This window comes from Prionailurus bengalensis, chromosome X, assembly GCF_016509475.1.
Source record: "Prionailurus bengalensis isolate Pbe53 chromosome X, Fcat_Pben_1.1_paternal_pri, whole genome shotgun sequence".
NCBI classification, from domain to species: Eukaryota; Metazoa; Chordata; class Mammalia; order Carnivora; family Felidae; genus Prionailurus; species Prionailurus bengalensis.
Window position 1 is genome coordinate 110,107,056 of NC_057361.1, and position 22,966 is coordinate 110,130,021.

General features: G+C 39.2%; 1 protein-coding gene across 4 annotated transcripts in view; it reads right to left on the minus strand.

Annotated features, from left to right (window-relative positions):
• The window catches only part of MBNL3 (muscleblind like splicing regulator 3), a 111,861-nt gene that overhangs the window by 69,395 nt on the left and 19,500 nt on the right, over window positions 1-22,966 (minus strand). The gene's annotated exons all lie outside the window — the stretch shown is intronic.

Below are 22,966 nucleotides of genomic sequence, written 5' to 3' on the forward strand. Positions count from 1 at the left end.
ACTCTATGTGTATATTTGAGATGTAATTGTTGACAATCACGTAAAATGGTCATGACAGAACTCGCTGGACCCCCAGTGGTAAATGTGGTAGGGGAGAGGATGTGACATGTAAAATGTGCTTCAGATAAGAAAAAAAAATCCTTTGAAAAGATGCTGGTTTTATTTTTTTTTTAGGTTAATTTATATATTTTGAGAGAGGCAGAGACAGCGTGAGTTGGTGAGGTGCAGAGAGAGAGGGAGAGAGAGAATCCCAAGCAAGCTCCACACTGTCAGCACAGAGCTCGATGTGGGGCTTGAACTCACGATCCATGAGATCATGACCTGAGCCAAAACCAAGAGTTGGAGGCTTAACTGACTGATCCACTCAGGCACCTGTTTTGTTTTGTTTTTGTTCTCTGTATGTTCTATTAGTTCTTAGTCCCTTTAAAGGGATATTGGAACAAATCAGAAGGAAGTTTCAGCATATACAAATGAGTGAGACAGAAAGCATGGTTCAGTCATACATTAAATACTGTGCAGCTTTAAGGTTTGCAGTTTAACCCAGTGTCAACCGGCAACAATTTTCAGGAACTCAGCTGAGAGAGTAGATAAGAAGTTAATTTATTAGCATCATGATGTGAACACATAGTGAAATAGCAGGGATTTTGTCAGGTAAAAGTAAGCTCTGAGTATCAGGCAAACCAACTAATTGTCAACTTCATCCAAAAAGCAGAAATAAGTTCTTGAGAACATTTAATTTTTTGAACAATATCTTTACAGGGTTTGGATTTTCTGTTTGTTTTTTCTGCATTCAAGATGAGACTCAATATTACCTAAGTTTTTAGATATCAGTGGGAAATTAAGTATCTAGACAATTCATGCAAGCTTATCCGATCATTCAAGGGCAAACATATTTCTCTAAGTCATTCTTTACAGAAACCTTTCTAAAATGTATTATATGTAGTGGCACCTGGGTGGCTCAGGTGGTTAACATAGCACTCTTGATTTCGGCTCAGGTCATGATCTCGTGGTTGTGGGATCGAGCCCCAATTTGGGCTCCGTGTTGAGTGTGGAGCCTTCTTGATCTCTCTCCCTCTCTCTCTCTCCCTGTCTGCCCCTCCCTCTTTTCCTCCCTCCCCCCTCCTTTCTCTCTCTTTCTCCCAAAAATAAACTTAAAAAATAAAATAAAGTGTATTATATGTAGTTTTGCCTTCTTACAAAATACTGAACATAATTTGACCTCTAGTTGAAGACGTGGGGTCATAAATGTCCTAGGAAGTATCACAGTTTTCCTCCTTCAGTGGCAGATTGTCACCTGTCACTTCTACTATCGCTTCTCTTCCAGCCACAGTATCTGCCATTGTGGATTGCCCAGCTCCCTTGTGGAAAACATAACAGCCAATCACGAATGCTGAATACGAGTTAGTTTCTCACTGAACATGGGCCTAAGGGGCAAAGTGCAGGGCTTTTGTGCAGCAAGTCTGTGACTGCTGTTGCTGGTTTGGGGGCCCTTTTGCAATATGTTCCATGTGGGGTCATGTTCTAGAAGGGTAAGGCTGTCAGGCAATGACCTCTAGGAAAATATTTACGATATTTAAAAAAAATTAGCCAGATGGGGTAAATGTAAATGAAAACCCCAGTGTGATACTGCTTCACATGCATTAGCATGGCCATAATAAAAATGAGAAAAATTGGAGAAATCGGAACAATCACACATTGCTGGTATATGCCCCACACAACTGAAAGCAGGGCCTCAAAGAGATATTTACGCACTCACGTTCCTAGCAGCACGATTCGCCATAGGCAACAGGTGGAAACAACCTGTGTGTCCACTGACAGATAAACTGGATACACAAAATGTGATATACCCACAAAAGGGAATATTATTCTGCCATGGGACATACCTTGAAAACATTATGCTAAGTGGAAGAAGCCAGTCGCGAAGGCCACGTATTATATGGTTCCATTTATATGAAATATCCACAAGGCAAATCCACAGAGTTGGAAAGCAAATGAGTGGTTGTGAGGACTATGGGGAAAGGAGAAAGTGGGAGTAACTGCTTAATGGGTACAGGGTCTCCTTGGGGGGTGATGAAAATATTCTGGAATTAGATAGCGGTAACAGTTGCACAATTTTTAAATATGCTAAAACCCATTCACAAAATTGTACAGTTTCAATGGGTGAATTGGATAGTATGTGAATTACATATCAATAAAGCTATCATATTAAAAAGAAATCAAAAGATTATAACCAAAAAAAATGTCTCATGAGTGATAGACGTGGCTACCCCCAATTCTCCTTAGACTCTCCTTTCTTGGATTCTTTCTTAGATCCTCCTTAGACACAAATTCTAAGTAGTGTCACTCAGTGGAATTTCAAGAGCAAATTAGTTTCCATACTGTAGTTGACTTAGTATATTATGGAAAGTACTCTAAAAGAGACTATTATCTAAGTTTATAAGTTTATGTTTAAAAATAGATTCAAATTTAATCCTACAACTAAATTATATAGGCTGCCTGAACACATTTGAAAGAAAAATAACCAAAAAGGAATACACACACATACACACACACACACACACACACACACACACAATTTGCTTAGAACGCAAACAGTGAGGGTCTGGAGGAAGATTTTTCTCCAGAGGTCCATCGCGTATAGAAACAGATAACAAATAATGAATTTGAATTTTGAACTTTTAGAAAAGAAAAATGCAAACAGAAATTGGACTCTGGCCATGCGTTTTATGTAACATGGGGCAAAGGGAGAAGGAATTTTCTTCTTTTTGAAATTGGCCTGTCACCTCTGAGGGGACCCTGGCCAACTCTTCCAAACGGTCCTAGCCAGCGCATGTCCTCCTTCACACCTGGAACTGGATTTGGAGCTGGCACAGAAGAAGTGAGGTGCAACAGCTAAAGGGAGCTGGTGTGCCGAGAGAGAGACATTTCTCTCATGTAGCTCTGCTCCTCTGTCCGTATACAAAAGATGGAGGGGGCCATTTCCCCTTGTATTTTAAAGAAGATAAACTGTGGGGAACAATCCAGCTTTATGTTTACTAACTTACTGTTGAGTAACAGGAATATAATTTTGCTTTTTAAAAAAAAATGTTTATTTATTTTTGAGAGAGCACGAGCAGGGGAGAGGTAGAAGACAGAGAGGGAGACACAGAATCCAAAGCAGGCTCCAGGCTCTGAGCTGTCAGCACAGAGCCCAACATGGGGCTCAAACTTGCCAACCATTAGGTCATGACCTGAGCCGAAGTTGGGACGCCCAACTGACTGAACCACCCAGGCGCTCCACAAGTTTGCTTTTTATGATTTACGGTCCTCTAATGTAGAACACGAAGAGCTACCATTTCTTGGTATTTGCTAGTTCACAAGTGCTTTTATTTCCTTGATCTTGGGAGTTCTAAAAAATAGTACAAAGCAGGAGGGATCACCCAAAAATACCAATGAGAAAATGAAGCCCAAAGAGGTTAAACAACTTGAGGCAAGATCGGACTTCAAATCTCATGCTTAGATCCTGGCAGAGAAACGTAGTAGAGATCATTTCTTATTTCTTATCTCTCTTGGGAATCTTTCATTTTAATTTTTTTAGAGGGGGGGCATGAATGGGGGAGAGAGCAGAGGGAGTGGGAATGAGAGACAGAGAGAGAGAATCCCAAGCAGGCTCCACGCTGTCAGCACAGAGCCTGATGCAGGGCTGGATCTCACAACTGTGAGATCATGACCTGAGCTGAAATCAAGAGTCAGACACTTAACTGGCTGAGCCACCTAGGTGCCCCTCTCTTGGGAATCTTAAACAAGAAAAACAGTCATATTTGTGTAGTGCTTATGATTCCTTCTCAAAATTATGTTCATGTCTGTTGTATCAACATCTTGTTAATTTCCGTGAGTTGTGCTGCACCAATATTTATCCAGCATCTACTATGAGCAAGTCACTGTTCTAGAGGTGGAACAAGATAAGGTCCAAGCCGTCATGGAGTTTCCTAGGCTCATTTAAATGTAGAAGAAAGCTAAGGCACCAAGAAGTGAAATGGTTATGAGAGTTTATGAAGAGCTGGAGGCAGACAGTAGGTCTTCCAACGTCAGCATAGGCTTCTAATTCTCCATCAATGGTACACCAAGCACTATGACTTAGGAACACTCTTAAGCACACACTCAAATACTACTACTGCATCAAAATGCATCCCCAAAAGGAAGACCTCAAAATTACTCACACCAAGTCTTACGGCTCTCTGGATTCCTCTTGGAGATGGTATTATGGTCCCATTTTACAGATGGGAGAAACAGAGGTAGAGGAAGAGGAATTAATTTAACTTGTACAACTTCCCATAGCTCGTAGGTGATCAAGCCATGGTTCAAACCCAGGCAGTCTGAGTCCGGAGTCCTCTCTTAACCATGTCACAATACTGTGCCTGTGTTATGGCAGATATCCCATTCATCAACATTCTTCCTCATTATAGGCCCTTAACTTCTCTCCCTTACTAAACTGTAAATTCCTTGAGGATAGACATCATGTCTTACTGAGTTCTTCTCATGGGAAGTTACAGCCTTGCAGCCGTCCCCAGGATTCCTATTTTGAAAGGTCAAAGAGTAAACGGGAATTTGACATTAACCCTTCTGTTTACCATGCCAGCAAGCAAGGTTTGTCCATTGAACACCCTCTAGTCTGGCTGAGCTTTGGCCACCTCTGTCGGTTTCAAATCAATGGGACCTGTAAAGTCGAACATTTTCTTGCAATTCTAGCTTTCAAATCGGGCTGCTAATACCTGGCATTCTTGTTATCTAGAGCATTCAGTTTCTATCAGGCATGGTCTATTCCTGCTCATTTGATTGCGGTAAGATCTTTTCCTGGATTTAGAGTAAAAATATGGGATACCCAAATGATTTCTATTATCTTCAAAGAGTAGGTTAATCTTTGGCATGCTTTTGCCCAATAATTGGTGTGATGAAACTGAACTGGGAGGTGATTTCACTTGGATCCACAGGGAAGAAACATTCCCTATGTATTCCCCTTTGGAAATAAAAGAGTTCATTTTGACTATTAATTAATGCTCATCTATAAGAATTCTAGAGAAGACATAAGGAAAGTATAAATGTTTTTACTTTACAATTATAGATACACTAGGTTCATTATTTAAGTGCTTCATTTGAAAAAGTAGATTATAGCTTTTTAAAGGATCCATACCTTCTCTCATGAAGTTCGCCTTGAAGGCAAAACAAAAGAAATAGATACTTTGTATCTGACGGATCTGATGGAAATAGTAACTCGTTCCAAAGCTGTTTGCAAGGCCACTTCTCCTACACTTTCCTTGTCTCCGCCTCTCTTCTTTGCGGCCCAAGCCAGCACAGAACACGGAAACGTTGCCAAAGCCTGGTTCCGAAGATCACAAAGATACCATTTGGCACCTATAGCAATATCTGAGGAGGCATTTATTCCAATGCATTTTATCAACCTCCTGAGTAAACAATGAAAGCCATGTTTTCTTTCCTTCCATTTTAAGCTTTCCTTACATCTACACTACCTTGGAATTTCTCGTGACCATTTATTTTGGCTCTACGAATATATGCCACACCGGCCACACACTGCTTGAGTTGGCAAGTTGACAAGGTTGAAAAGCTTTCAAGCTTTCGATTTTGCTTCAAGTTCTATTTCCCTCATGTGCTTTGGTGAGTGGTCCACCAATACACGTTCTTTAAGGCATATGAGGAGTGTTCAGCAGTGCAGATGATCTCATAGGCATCCTATGGAAAACAGTTTACTGTCTGAAAGAAAAGGCTGTGAAAATAAGGATATTTTGCCTCTGTGCAGAGCTTTCTCATTAAGTGTTTTTTAATTAAAAAAATTTTCTTTTATTTTTTTAATGTGTACTTATTTTTGACAGACAGACAGAGCACGAATGGGGGAGGGGCAGAGGGAGAGGGAGACACAAAATCGGAAGCAGGCTTCAGACTCCGAGTTGTCAGCACAGTGCTGGACAGAGCCTGACATGGGGTTCGAACTCGGGAACAGGGAGATCCTGACCTAGGCTGAAGTTAGATGCTTAATCAACTGAGCCATCCAGGTGGCCCAAGTTTTTTTGTTTTTTGTTCTTTTTAAAGCTTCATTGCATTTCCCCCCACAATACTCCTAGGGCAATACATTTAATATACCTTTTACAAAAAACAGGTAAGCCAAGTTATCCCATTTCATAAAGCAATTAAGACACCCTCCCCACCTCAGTTCATACATATGGTTTTGTCTGAGGAGTTCACCTATGTTTTTAAAAAAATCTAATGTTTATTTTTGAGAGAGAGAGAGAGAAAGAGTGTGTGAGCAGGGGAGGGGCACAGAGAGAGGGAGACACAGAATTTGAAGCAGGCTCCACAGGCTCTGAGCTGTCGGCACAGAGTCTGACGCAGGGCTCGAACTCATGAACTGTGAGATCATGACCTGAGCCAAAGTTGGATGCTTAACCAACTGAGCCACCCAGGTGCCCCCCCCCCCTTTTTTTTGAAAAGGTATGCCTCTTTTCAATAATACATGAAATTATGAGAACTCACTAATAAATGCCATTTAAATAGTTTAAACAAATCCAATTTAATATAAATACACTAAAACCTGGATGCTAAACACAGTTATTGTTAAACAACACTGCTTAATTGCTTGCTTGCATTCATGGGACAGGAGGCCCAGTGGCATTAAAAGTTCTTCGCTCATGAACTGGATTTGAACTTGAAGTCAATGGGAATGTAACATATTTGGCAATTCAAATCCTATAATGCTCAAGTGTTTGAGATGAATGAGATAAAAAATGAGTCCTAAGACTGATGGCATTTAATTATATGCAGGATGATTTTGCCAAAGATTCATTCAACAGATATTTATTGGGCATGTAATATGACCAGGCATGGATCTAGGTATTGGCTGGCCATGGATGGGGAGGGGGAGGGGCAGAAATAAACCAAAAAACCCATATCCATTATTCATTTTATCCATTTAAGAAATATTTAGGGGCGCCTGTGTGGCTCAGTCAGTTGAGCGTCCAACTGTGGCTCAGGTCATGATCTCACAGTGCATGAATTTGAGCCCTGCATCAGGCTCTGTGGTGACATCTCAGAGCCTGGAGCCTGCTTTGGATTCTGTGTCTCCTTAACTCTCTGCCCCTGCCCTGCTCTCTCTCAAAAATAAAGATTAAAAAAATTTAGTAAAAAAAAATATTTATTATCACCCTCTAAAATTCAAGCAAATGAGGCCTTCAAAAATGTTCATGTGTGAAAATATCAACCAATAAACATTTATTGTATACCAACTGTATGCACAGACTTGTGTCACTGCTTCTGGGGAATCAATCAGGAGAGGTGAAGGACATCGCTTCTGAACCGAAGAAGCCTCTATTGAGTTGGGGAGGCAAGAACAACATAATGTGAAAGAAAAGCAAACAATGTAGATCATTGAGAGGAAACTTCAGGAACACTAACAACAAACTCAGTGAGAACTCTGAGGGGAGAATGTCACTCAGGCCTGGCATAGTCATCCGTTTTCAAAGAGGAGAAAGTGGAGTTGGCCCTTACAAAATGAGAAGGACGTAGGTGGGAGGTGAGGGGCAGAGAGCACTCCTGGAAAGAGAAACCATGTGAATGAGGGCAAGGAAAGAGAACACTAGTTGCACTGTAAGATGGCGGGCAGACAGGGGCTGGCTAGAATGGCTAGTTCACACTGCGGAAGGGAAATAATGTGTGGGTAGTTTCCAAAGGACGCAGAGAGCCACTTGAGGAGTATACGTTTGTTACGGAGATAGGAAGCCTCCCTCAAAGATTTTAAGCAGAGTAGACATTTAGTGGCCATAAATGTAGTAGTGACGATGATGTGCCCTTGGAAAATTGTTTTATTTAAGGAGCCCACCACACAGAGCAAAGTATACCTCCGACATACTCCGGAAGAACTAAAGCTCATAGTGATCCTCCCCACTTCACAGGCCGTGTTAGGCCAGGCCAGGCAGTGATTAAGTCAGACTTGCATGAAAAGTAGGTAGAGAAACAAACTGAAAAGTGCAGCTTCCTGTTTGCATTTTGCTAACTACCCGTTTGTCAGTGACCCCGGCCGTTAAGGACATGTAACTGTATTCCTATTTTCTGACCTGACTCAAATACTTTTCAATCTTAATCTCTATAATGGAAATTCCTTTAATGAATGTGGTGGAGATTTCAAGGAGGATTTTTTTTCCCAGTTACATTTTGTTACAGAACTAGCTGGTGCCAGGAGTTAAATTTACATAGTAACTTTTTGGCTAAACTGGCATCCTATAAATTCCTGCTACAGGACTTTAACTAGCAGCCCAGGGGTTTGAAAGTGTTTGTGCTCCTCCCGAAGTACATAGTGAATTGAATTCAATTGAATTTTCTAGGCCAATTAATCACTGATAAGATTTGGTTGAAAATTCCCTGTTTTACCAAGACACACACACACACACACACACACACACACACACACACACACTGCAAAACAACAATCAAAAGCTATCACTAAATGTTTATTTATCCTTTAATACTTATAAACAGTCAAGTAACTGTCTAGGGAAACTTGTGAGTCACATAAGGATGACAATTTATCAGAGAAATAAATGGAAGTAGAATCTAAGCAATTTAATGGTGTAAAGGAATTCATCACTGTATCTAGTAGGCATCTAGTGAGGGCTTCCTTACCTGAATTCATCACTGGTATTATAGCCAATAAATTAAGGTCCTCAATCTCAATACAAAATCTCCGCTCCCTATTAGAAGTGCTTATAAAACTAGTAAAAGAATAGAGGACAAAGCTTTGTGGCTGAAAATGTTGGGAGAGGAACAAATGTATCCTGATTTCAAGGATTCAGTAGTTTAACACGTCAATGTCAAAACCTCTGGTAGACTTGAAGAGAGTTTTCTGGGAAAGTAGATTTTCCAGGCACACGTACACACGAGTTGTACCCTTTGTGTCTGAAGTTACTTCTGCTAGAGGCATTATTTGTCATTCATATGATAACACCTGACTGAAATATATCTCTATAAACCAATTGGCTAGAGTTGATTGGGAAGCGGGCTGCTCTCGAAAAACAGTTAGTAGTGAAGAGTTGGGAACACAGCCAGGACAGAATCTTACATTCAGCTTCTCCCAATCTCCACACAGGCCTAAGAGTATCCTTCCTTGAACGCCTCTGAAATAAGAAGCCCAGGGGTGCCTGGCTGGCTCAGTCAGTGGAGCGTGTGACTCTTGATAGCTAGCTGGATGGTGAGTTCGAGCCCCACGACTGGTGCAGAGTTTACTTAAAAATAAAATCTTTAAAAAAATTTTTTTAAAAATAAAATAAGAATTCTATTTTTCTCTTGATATTTCAGAGAGATTTCTGCTGGATTAGAAATAAGGGGGCTTTCTTTATGGAAAAGTTTAGAGGAAATGTAAGCCAGGAGAGCTTTTTAACATCTTTTAATTGCATTTTGGCCAAGCAGTCAATGCCTTTGTTAACACCAAAGAAGACATGTAACTGTCTCTCAAGGTCAACCTCAACAAGTAGAGGGGATTTAGAGAGAAAATTGGTTTAATTATACCATGAAAATGGAAAGCAACACCTTAACCGTGAAATGGAATATTCATCTTCAAAAAGAATAATTCTGTGAAATCTATCAATTTCAATTCCGGTTTGCCTCAAAAAATGGGCGAAATAACTTCTGTGCCTCCTTCTGTAAGGTGTGTGATTTAAATCCAGATTTCAGGTTTTTAAAAGGAGGGTGCGGAAAATCAAGTTCACATCAAATATGAAAATACTCCAAATAACTCTAAATGAGCTCGCAACATTGGCTCAAAGCCAGTGAGGAACAAAGTAACCTATTGATTACTTCGACCTTGAATGGAGGCCCAGAAAGGTTCATCTACTTGGCTAAAATGCCTGAAATTGTTAGTGCACACATGAAGAGCTTGTGATCCAATTTCATCATATCTTCTATCTTGGCAACCTGTGATCAGAATTTGAACTCAACCATCCTGTCTCATTTAGTTTCTTTCACTGGAAAGAACTCATACCCATACTGCAATTTAATGTGGCTGTAGAGGCATTTCATACTACTGAAAACCAGAAGGGTCCTCTCTGTAGCTTTGAGTCTTTGGGGAAAAGCAGTCCCTTGCCTCTGAGATTTTATAATCTGAGATTTATTGACCCCTGGGGGTCTGTGTCTTCCGTTAATTGCAATGCAACTTCTTTGACATCTTCTTTCACTTTCAGAGAATACCACCTTCTTTGCACACCTGATTTTGACCCAGCTGCCTCTCTATTGGAGGCTGCCCAAACTTTGGACTGTGTGTTTCTACCATCAGGTCTACCTCATCCTCTCTAATTTTGAAAGTATTTTAGAATCAGACTCAGTTTACCTGCTTCTAACCATCTGATGCTCCTGGCCACAATCTGCTGCCAGCCAAAACATACCAGCTCACATACCTCTCCTTTAACCAAATGTTTGGTTTGGGCTTCGCTTTCTACGTTTCTACCCATGAGGGCCCATTTCTCCCGCTGTCCTCTGGCCAGGATGAACATATGTATGAAACATTCCATAAAGATACTCTCTGCATCAATTTCCAATCAATTGGGATACTGGGGAATTTTATTGAGTAAAAATTCCAAGAGTGAGTGTAGGGTTCACCCCCAAACCACTAAAAACACAATGAGGAGTATAAATTTGCTTTGCTGAGCCCATTTTATGATGTACTCTAAAGTAGTATCTTGGTTATTAAAACAATTGATATTCCTTGATATTAATAATCGTTGACATTTATGGAGCTCTTATTCTGTACCAGACACTATGTTAAGTGTCTTATATTCATTATCTCATTCAACCATTCCAATTACCTACTGTGAAGTAAGTAATATTAAGGAGCAACATTACAGTCTAATTTCAAAACAAAATCTGTCACGAATCTCAAGTCTACACTTGTCACCAAATAGTGCTATTGAGTTTTTTCAATATTTAAAATCCTCAAATGTCATAATAATAGAGTCCTGGACACTAATTAAAAAATCTCCAGCTTCTCAATTTTCTTCCCAGCTTCCTGTAATTACAATATGAAAGCTCATTATTGCCTATCCATGGAAGCCAGAGGATCCTGAATCGCTCATGACTTTTTGAATATATCTTCTCATGCATGTCTGGCAAATAAGGTAGAAAGTGCTTGATACGCAGGGTTTAAAATCACCCGTTCAAGAAAACATGTGGTCCAGAAATCTGGCATCCAGCTGGCAGAAGGGAGGCATAAAAGCCTTTGGGCAGGGGCGCCTGGGTGGCGCAGTCGGTTAAGCGTCCGACATCAGCCAGGTCACGATCTCGCGGTCCGTGAGTTCGAGCCCCGCGTCAGGCTCTGGGCTGATGGCTCGGAGCCTGGAGCCTGTTTCCAATTCTGTGTCTCCCTCTCTCTCTGCCCCTCCCCCGTTCATGCTCTGTCTCTCTCTGTCCCAAAAATAAATAAAAAACGTTGAAAAAAAAAATTAAAAAAAAAAGCCTTTGGGCATACTAAATCCCTCCCCCCAATAATAAAAATTCTGTACAAAAAAGTGATCCAAATCAAAGTGAAAATTTTGAAGCAAGTTTTAGAAATTGTGAAAAACTGTGAAGCTATAATACTACAACAAATGCTAATATGTAAGCTTGCTGTATCAAAATCTGAGCATGCCAATAATACAGAGAAGGAAAAATAAAACAGATTTCTTTACACGAGGGCTTCAGGATCAGAGCTGAGTAAGAACCTGAAAAGAAAGCAGGGATTTAAAAGCAAAACTCCAGGAAAATGCTGAAGTCAAAGCAGCAAGGAAGCCTGTACACTGAGGTAAGCACCAACATATAGATTAAGAATCATTTAAAAAGTGGAGCACCTGGGTGGCTCAGTCAGTTTAGCGTCTGACTTCAGTTCAGGTCATGATCTCGCGGTTTGTGAGTTCAAGCCCCGTGTTGGTCTCTGTGCTGGAGCCTGCTTCCGATTCTGTATCTCTGTCTCTCTCTACCCCTCCCCTGCTCTCTCTCTCTCTCTCTCTCTCTCTCTCTCTCTCTCTCTCTCTCTTAAAAATAAACATTAAAAAAATTTAAAAAATCATTAAAAAAGAATCGACTCCGCTTAAATGGCCAAGGAAAAAGGAAGAGAAGGAGCAATGGCCTGAATATTGAGTTAAAGAGAGCACTTACATTTATACTAAGGTGAACAGAATGTCCATCAAAGCTGATGAAATTCTATACTGTAGTTACCATGTTGTGCTCGTCAATTTGAAATCAATTAAGTATGCCTTATAGAGATGAGGCTGAAATTAAAGTTAACATTATAACATCTGTATCATTGAGTACTGATGGACTGATTATGATTAAATCTGTCATAAAATTTAATATATCGGTGGAGACCAAAATGCCTCGATTCTATTTAAAATAATAGTGTCATAAAGTTTCCCAGAATAATAGAAACTTTTCATGTCACACTGACATAAAACGGAGCTTAAATTCTCAGGGTCCAAATATGGATGGCATTATCAATCACATGTAATACCAAATCCTGTTCCACCAAACACATTCAAGCCTCAAGCAACAAAGGAGCTTCCACATCAGTAATCACTGAAACAACACAACTTGGTTTATCAACTTTGCCAAAGTCAAATAAAACTCTCTTATGGAACAATATAGATCTTGACAATTCTAGAATTGCAAGTAATCCTGAAAGATCAGGCTAGTGAAATACGTTCAGGCAAGTAAATGAAAGACTCTAACCCCCCCAGGGTAAATCGCTCTTATCCAGTTACAGAATGCATGGTGATAATAGTTCTCTATAATTTCTCTTTCATAAATACATTCCCTGAATAAACATTTATTACGGACTAACTTGGGGCCACATAACTAGAGGTCAACGGCATAAACAAGGGCAAGCCAACAGCCCCTCATGTTACATTTTACTTTCAAAATTTCAAAAAAATTTCTAAGAGATAATCTGAGTGAATAGACATAATTTTAGGAAACCAGATGTTATATACCCTTTGTTTTTGAAAAACTTATCTTTATACCCACAAGGGTTTCTGATGAATAAGCCAAACCATAACATCATTAGGAAATCAGCCATTCCTTGACCATCACCCTTGGGTATCTTCCCATTATCTCTTAGGCTGCAATTCTCTCTCTCCCCTAAAAGATCCACGTGACTTTTCTATATTCCAGTTCTGCCTCTTTCTCAAGGAGGGCTTCCTAAGCCTTCATTGCTGGAATATTCTCCCCCTGATGTCTCCTCTTCCTCACTCTCACTCTTGCACACACTACAATATGGCTTCCAACCACACTATTCTATTAAACCCCCCGAAATTCAATTATTTCATTCAAGAACAACACTAATTTGAATTAAACATTGCTAGAACTGTAGGTATATTTACTATTACCCACCCCCCAGCACAATACCTGACCTGACTAGGTTCTTAATAAATACTAGCTGAGTTGAATATTATATAAATAACAAAGGTGGCAGTATGCATAGTATAGTAGTTACTCATTAAAAATCTTGACTTGTCAGCCATGTAGAGGTAAGAGTCTGTATATTTAAAAAACAGTTTTTCTTTGTTTGCTCTACAAATATGTATTAAGTACTGTGTACAAGGTATTGGGCATGGTCCCTATTCTCATGGACTTTAATGGTCTGGCAAATGTGTCTATGCTACACACTTAAATTTATTTTTTAAATATACATATTTTAGGGTTTTATAGAATTATGGAATGTGCCTCCTTAGGAAGGGAGAATTCCCACTCATTCTCCTAAGGCCAGCTTCTCACCTCCACCAAGCAATGGGGGTTATCAGGCTCTCAAAGCACTGGTCAAACAGAACTCTCCACCCTGAGCCCATTGTATCATAGCCATGCGGCTATTTTTGTGAACCGCTTCAGGGCAGGACCTACACTGGCATCGTACTGGTATTAGATGTGGTAGATGGATTGTCGGGAGTTTGAAGACAATGAAAAAATACAGATGAGCAAATTACGGTATTTATTTGACGTTTCAGGCTTGACTTTTGCCAAAGTAAACATTTAAATAAATCCAGTGTGGGAGAGTGCAAAGGACCTAGATGGAAAACAGTAAAGGGATGCCCTAGGGACAGAAAACAGAGCTGATGTAACAGCATCCTTAGAGGCTAGAGTAAAACTTGCCCAGATATTAGCAACATCAATTAATTAAACGGGAAAAAGTTATATATAATCCAAATAAAGGTACAGTGCTTCAAGGTAGCAAAAACAAACAGAATAAATGACTTCCATTCAGGTCTTTCAGCTACACTTTCCCCAGATCTTGAAAAAGGAAATTTAACTTCATAATAAGTAAAGTGCCATGAAAAATGGGAAACTTTAAACAACAGGGCATTTACTTATGGGAACAGAAAAAGGGAAACAATTAAATGTCCCTGCCTTTTTTATAAACCCATCAACAATACCCCACTATAGCACTGTGGTTGAGTATAGGATTTTGGAGCTACTAGTTGGAAGACCTGGGGCAAATTACCTAATCCATGTGTACTTCTGTTTCCTCATCCAGAAAATGGTGCCAATAAGAGCATCTATCTAATAAGGTTGTTTTCTAGCTTGAAATGTGTTAATATTTATAAAGCACTTACTACGGTGCTTGGCACAAAATAAGTAAGCAGTAATTAAGTGCTTCTGAAATAAATCACCTCATCTTGTTCAATATGGAAATAAGAATCTAACAAACTTCATCCCGTTACTTAAAAATAATTATAAAAAATTTGTAAATGTTTTGTTATGAAGGAAGCCATCAAGTGCCTTACATAAATACTTTTTAAAATAAGGAACTCTGGAAACGAACAAGAAAAAGTAAAGGCAAGAGGTCGACCTGTTTTCTCTTTCTCTGCAAGGATCTGTAGGCAGAAACTAGAGAGTCAGAGAGAGGCACATTTTAGCTAAACACAGCAAAGGGCTGGCTCACAGCTTGAGCTGTCTAACAGTATGCCGGACTCCTTCACTAGGTGGTACACTCCTCTTCGCTGGGTTTCTATCACATGGCATGGGAAACTGGGCTAGAAATAGGGAAATCACCATATCAGGCGAACATGCCATGAGCTGGTAACTTTATTACAGTATCAGGGAGGAAGTGCATTGCCAACTTGTGTGCTACATGCATAGCACTACATTTGGTCTTTGGATGACAAACGCCTACAAGACAGATTCTCTTCTCTTGAGGAGCTTATACTCTAGTGGGAAACATAATCTTGCACCCCCAGATCACTAGAGGTAGCATACAATCCAGTTCTGAATCTCCTTTATAACCACAAACTCCTAGAAATCTAGAATGACAAGCTGTGCCCTCTTAGAATACTTACTCTTATCTGAAGGTAATACTTCTTGTCAATCACAGTGACTGGGTCTCTGCAACTGAAAGAAAGAAATAACCCGCCGCAGAGTTCCAGTTTTCCCTTAATGTGCCTTCGAAAGTGTTATGTCTACCAATGTCTCCCAAATGCGGAGTACCACATTGATAGCAGCAGGTCCAGGAAATGCACGAAACAAAGACAAAGACATTTTCATTATGTATAAAGATCTGTCCTTTTTATTGCTAGTTGAGTTGTTCAATCATGAACCCAAGCAAGACCCGAAGCAAAGACGCATTCCCCACATTTCTACTTTAATATGAGCCTGAGTCACAGACTCACAATGTGAGCAGTGATGACCTACAGGCCAATTCCCTCATTTTTCAGGCAAGACAATAGGACTATAAAGAATAAATGACTTGGCCACAGTTACAAAGAGAGTCAATGACACTGCCAGCACAAGAGCTCAGTTCTAATAACCAGAGTTGAATACTTAGCTCTAGACCTTGGAGAAGTTTTAATCTCAGTCTCTCAATATCTCCCTCCCTCCATTAGTGTCTGATTCCTTCTTTCTCCCTCTTTCTGTACTCCTTCCTCACATTTAAACTCTTAATTTTCATGGCATGAGAATATACATGATCGTAAGAACCGAAGCCACTATGTCTCTACTCAAAACCATCCTTTTTATCTGAATGGGAAGTTGAAATAAATGCTTTCAAATGTTCAGAAGAAACAGAGTAATGGACTGTTTTTACAAAGCAGACTATAAAACTGCCTGCAACCTGCTAGGGAAGTTAATAGATAATCTTTACTATTTGATGCAAATTAGCTTTTAAAACAATCCAAGCATCAAAGTCCAAAAGAAAGCAGGAGTTCGAATGAGTTATAAAAGCTGGCTGGTGGAAGAGAGACCACCACAGGATTTTTCAGAGACCAAAGGAAGATACAGCTACATATCTAGCATGTATATTATACTGCTGGAAACCAGTGTGTGTGGGGTATGTGTGTGCATGTGTGTGCACCTGGGGTGTGTCTGTGCATGTATACGTTTGTGTATACATACGTGAGTGTCTGTGTCATTGGGGGAAGGAACAGAATCTTAAGACTGCTAGCTAAAAAGGAGCTAAACCTAGTGAGACACTGGACTGAACACATGACATAATTCTTTCCTATATAAAAAGTGCCAAGAACTTTGGGGCGCCTGGGTGGCTCAGTCAGTTAAGCGTCCGACTTCCGCTCAGGTCATGATCTCACAGTTTGTGAGTTCGAGCCCCGTGTTGGCTCTGTGCTAACAGCTAGGAGCCTGGAGCCTGCTTCAGATTCTGTGTCTCACCCCCTCTCTGCCCCTCCCATGTTCATGCTCTGTCTCTCCCAGTCTCAAAAATAAATAAAATGTTAAAAAAATAAAAAGTGCCAAGAACTAATAGTTCACCTGAAATCTAAAGAAATAAGACTTCAGTCATCTAGGGCAATTAGAACTAGCAGCAAAGCAATTAACTAGAGCAGTAGAAGGGAAATCTATAAGCAGAAAACCTACAGGAAGATGTATTTAGGAATATGGCCCAGAGATTTTTAGTACACAAAGTATTTTGATTAAAAGGAAAAGTTTTCCTTAAGGAAAAACCAGAGAAAACACATGAGGTTATCAACAACGAAGATGATGAGATAAAGGTATTAATTATGCACTTTCATCTCTTTAAATACTGTTTTAAATTGTGTATCAATCTACCAATAATTGATAAGTGAATATTTATATTGACCATTTTAATAATAATTTTCATTGAAAAAAGCCTGATTCAGTTGAATGCTATAAACCTGTTAGCCACAGATGGGAAGCTCAGCTGGTGACAATTTACAATCGGGCACCACCTGGTGGCAGCTTGTAGAATTACAAGCATAGTGGCTTCCCTTCCTAAGGCTACCTCTGTAAGCATAATTTAAGAAATACGTATCCAAGAGCACACTGTACACGCTGTACATGCTGTATTAGCCAATTTGAGAGTAAATTATATTAAAAAACAAAAACAAAACATATTTATCTCTCTAAATAGATAGACATAAAAGAAGAAATACGTATCCCATAAAATGTCACCAAAAAACCAAAACCATGACTTTACAATGACTGCTTTACTCACCTTGGTGGTATTTAAACTATATACAGATTATTACAGCTGTATCAATTGCATATGAATTCTTATCAATAGATAATGTTTAGAAAATGAGTGGATTTCTCATTCATAATCCAACAAAGATAATCTGTATAGATAGTAAATTTAACGAAGGCTCAGCCATCACTGTACCTAAAAGCAGTTGGGGGCACCTGGCTGGCTCTGTTGGTAGAGCATGCGACTCTTGATCTCAGGGTCATGGGTTTGAGCCCCAAGTTGGGTATACAGATTACTTAAAAATAAAATCTTTAGGTGAAGAAATGGGCAGAAGACATGAATAGACACTTTTCCAAAGAAGACCTCCAGATGGCTAATAGATACGTGAAAAGATGCTCAACATCACTCATCATCAGAGAAATACAAATCAAAATCACAATGAGATACCACCTGTCAGAAGGACTAAAATAAACAACTCAGGAAACAACAGATGTTGGTGAGGATGCAGAGAAAGGGGAACCCTCTTGCACTGTTGGTGGAAATGCAAACTGGCACAGCTGCTCTGGAAAACAGTATGGAGGTTCCTCAAAAAATTAAAAATAGAACTACCCTACGACCCACCAATTGCACTACTAGGTATTTATCCAAAAGATACAAAAATGCTGATTTGAAAGGGTACACGCACCCCAAGTTTGTAGCAGTACTATCAACAATTTCCAGATTATGGAAAGAGCCCAAATGTCCATCAACTAATGAATGAATAAAGAAGATGTGGTACACACACACACACACACACACACACACACACACACACACTGGAATATTACTTGGCAATTAAAAATAATGAAATCTTGCCATTTGCAACAACATGGATGAACTAGAGTGTATTATGCTAAGTGAAGTAAGTCAGTCAGAGAAAGACAAATATATGATTTCACTCATATGAGGAATTTAAGAAACACAACAGATGAACATAGGGGAAGGGAAGGAAAAATAAGATAAAAACAGAGAGGGAGGCAAACCGTAAGAGAATTTTAAATACAGAGAACAAACAGCGTTGCTGGAGGTGGGGGGCGTCTGGTCTAAATGGGTGATGGGCATTAAAGGAGGGCAATTGTTCGGATGAGCACAACACTGTGTGTTACGTGTAAGTGAGGAATCACTCGTTTCTACTCCTGAAACCAATACTACATTGCATGTTAACTAATTTGAACTTAAATAAATTTTAAAAATAAAATAAAATCTTTATATAAAATAAGATAAAAGTGGTTGGCTGAGTTTTTTTAAGTGATAAGGGAAAAGAAATGAGGCATGAAATTAGGAACATAAAAAGTGGATGCATGAGAAGAAATAGCTTTTCTTCATCAGTTTTATGAAAAGATAAAACACGTTGTTGCCTGAAATCAGGAGATCATAAATTAGATTCAATTAATGAAAATACTGGGAGAAAAATTTTTTTTTTAAATCGTGGTTACTAGGAGCCACTTTTGGTACAAATCTTTTCAGTACAAGTCCTTTTTTGTCTTAATAAACAACATAAAATAAACCTAATTAAATCTTTATCTCATTACTAGAGCTGTTATAATGCCTTAAGCATCCCTGGACATCAATTCTTATTAAGTTTAATAGAAGCTGTTGGGGTTTGGCTTCAATATGAATCGACCTTAGGCTATAATACAGGTTATTTTTTCTTATACTTAATCTCTGGTAAATTCATATTTTATTTCTCCTAATGACCAAATGCAGCAAAATTCTTATTGATTATGGGTTTCAGACAGTTGAGTTCCACTTAATTAATATTTCATTGTATTTGAGAAAATCTATCAGCAAGTCCTAGTAAATGGAAAGATATGCTCCAATAGAAATCCAAAATTAAATATATCTTATACACTGTTGGCAAAAATCAAGAAAACCTACTCCTAGGGGTGCCTGGGTGGCTCAGTCGGTTAAAACGTCAGAATTCAGCTCAGGTCATGATCTCACAGCTTATGAGGTCGAGCCCCGCGACGGGCTCTGTGCCGACAGCTCAGAGCCTGGAGTCTGCTTCAGATTCTGTGTCTCCCTATCTTTCTGCCCCTTCCCCTCTCGCGCTCTCTCTCTCAAAAATAAAATAAAAACCTAAAAATAAATAAAAAGAAAAGAAAACCTGCTCCTTACAATTGCAAATGTTGATCAGATAACATAAAGAATAGAGGGATTCTCCATGTTCACATCTAGTGAAAACTACAAATGAGATTTAAAACCCAAGGAAAACACTAATTCCATACCACATTCCTTTGTTGGGTTATTTACACCAATAGAAAAATCAGGAAAACCATTAGTGATAAGTGGAACAGTACTGTCTAAGCTAAAGATGAAATCACACACACACACACAAAATGTCCTATTGTGTTTCCTACCCAAATGCACTAGTTATGCTAAACAGAGGTAAGAAGAACATGCTTTAAAAACCATCTGATGCAACTGAAATGCCATTTTTCTAAAAGTAGATGGAAGCTGAAATGAAAGAACAGGCTTAACAAGGAAACAGAAAAGGACTAATGCAAAAAAAAAAAAAACTGAACCAAAATAGTTTTAGTGCTGACTGCATAGTAGGTTTTCAAAAATATATGTTAGCCTAAGTATCAGATTCTAATATGGAGCCTATCAAATAGGCCCCCTCAAGTAAATTACTTTAAGTATATATATTTGCACATAGAAAATTCTACTTCGGGCACATTTTGTAAGCTACTATGTATTTATTTTGTCATGATAGTGGTAACTCTTTTAAATAAATTAAAATATTTGTTGCTCACTACACTGAATGATACAGAGCTGAACTTAAGTCTTAAAGCTATGCTTTTGAAGAAATTGATGTAGTTTTCCCCTCAGCACACACAAGCAACATTTCCATCTGTATAATGTTCTTTTCAGGAGAATACTACCTCTAACGCACATCCACATGGCATTTGCAAATCCTTGCAGGATAAAGAAAGTGTCACTGTTAAACCTGAAAAAATTTCCACTGGCGAATTGAACCTCAAAAAACATTTTAAAGTGTTCTTCATCTTTATCATTCTTTTAGTCTACATTGCTATTTTCTAAATAACGCAGAAGTATTTTGAAGCATGTATGATTTTGATAGGAGAATAATTCTCCCTCCAGATACAAATGCATTTTTATGAAAAAAAAAAAAAAGGTGCATGTGCAAAAATTTAATGGTGATGCCAGTTCATTTTAGAACTCTTCTTCACCAGGCTCCCTTAGACAATGAGAAAATAATTCTTCAAACATTTTTCATTAAAAAAGAGAACACAGAAGATTAATATTCTATATTCTTTACCCCCCATGAACTCTGAGTTTGGAAGTGCTTTCACGGAAAGTAGCTAGTTGTTTATAATGTTGGTTCTGATCCCAAAATAATTTTCTCAACACCGTAATTTCTATGACAAATAATTTTTATTAGTATGGCTGGCCCATCAAGATACTACAGAAGTCCGAAAATTCATGTTGAGGTCTTATTATATTAACACCTCATTTATTGGAACCATCAGGCAAGGAAGGGGATCAATAAAAATGAGATTTCAAAAAGCAGAAACTCTTACACATTAATATTTGTCTCTCTTAATCAGTCAGGACAGAAATCTTTCTGGAATGCTTTTTCAAACGTTGTTGCCCCCTTAGACATAGAACAGAATAGAATACATAGAATAATACAAACAAAATCATGCCTTTTTTGGGTAATTTTGGCTCATGATTAGAAACACCAGTCATGCTTTGAGGGATATATTGGGCACGTGGTTAAATTTTTGTTGCTGATTCATCAGGGTGCCCAGGAACTGTGCAGTGGTGCTCTGGTCAATGTTTATGTTCCAACCAATAAGGCAGAACTCAAGTCAGTATTTTATTTTATTAAATTTTTGTTTAATGTTTATTTTATTTGGGGGGGGTGCAAAAGAGAGGAAGATACCAGATCCGAAGCAGGCTCCAGGCTCTGAGCTGTCAGCACAGAGCCCCACGTGGGGCTCGAACCACGAGGTCATGACCTGAGCCGAAGTCAGTGCTTAACCGACTGAGCCACCCAGGCGCCTCTCCAGTAAGTATTTTAAGAAGCAGATGCGTACTGTTGGCCCATCCCATGGTCGTTTTGTGCTAGGTGCTTGCTAACGCACACCACATGTTCAGATCTCCTGACATGTGCACAATGTAAAGGGATGTACAAGAGCCTGGTTGGACTGAGGTTGATCAGCAAGAGGGAGGTTTAAATTTTCCAGCGGGTCAACGAGGAGAAAGCATAGTCTGGATTCCTAGGGAGAGACAGAGCCCTCCTTAGGTCTAAAATACGACTAAATGGCATGCCAAAGATTAGGAAATATAAGGGAACTGGTTAGTGCTGCTTCTGTTTATTTATCTTAGTAAAAGCTCTGGAGAGTTAGTCACTGAACACATGATGATTTCTGGACATAATTACAGTAGGTTATAAAGGCGGTGTGTTGGTGAATTTCTAAACCCAACTTAACTGCTTGTGTATTTTATGTAAGGGAATTTCTGAATAAAAATGGAGAATAATCGTACATGTGAAAGTTAATTAACCCACTTACTTATTGCTACTAAGGAAGCTTTCTTGTTGGGCACAGTATTAATATGTTGCCACTTAATGACAAAGATAAACTGTAATGTAAATATAATGATGAGGAAATTGTACCAACTTGGTCCATAAAGTGGATCTACCCTGGGACCCTGGTCTGAGCTGCACTTTGTATAGCATCCAGTCCCACCAGTGTCCTGCCTTCTGTGCCAGACTGGCTCGCACACTCCTCCGTGTCATTTTCAGCAAGTTTTCCCCTGTGCTTAACCCTGAAAGTGACTATATCATCACTGCCCTGGAAATAATGAATGTGAAACAATACAGAAAGATGAGAGGCTAAAAATCACCCACACTGAGGCCAAAACAATAATTCCAATGTTAATTCATCGTTGCTCTGAAGGACTTTGTATTTGTCAATTTGTCTTGGCTGCATAGAACTGAGCATTGCCAAAACCAGTTATCAGCATAAGACTGAAAGTCACCATTAAATTTTGGCCCCTAGACAGCATGCTGCCAAAGCTGTTACTGGTGGACTAAAGAAATACCCATGTAAATCACAAGGCTGGCCAGCAGCTCTGTTGTATGCTTTGTTTCTTGTAGCTTTTAAGCTACACATCAAGCATTCTAAAAGCACTTATCCCTCAGCATGGGATAATGTGTGAGCCAGTCATGTAATATGCTGTAAAATTCTGGCCATGTAAAAGGAGCAGAAAGTAAAGTCAAAGTTGGTGTCTCACTTCCAAGTATAGATGAAAGTGAACTTACTTGGCTTTTGGTGTGAAAAGACTCAAAGGACTATAGACTCCATGTAAGAGACACCTTCACATCAATCTCCAGTGTCTTGAATGTCATTTAAAGATGAGTATGTGGGTGCCTGGATGGCTCAATTGTTAAACATCCGACTCTTGACTTTGGCTCAGGTCATGATCTTGCAGTTCGTGCGATAGAGCCCCACGTCTGGCTCTGTGCTG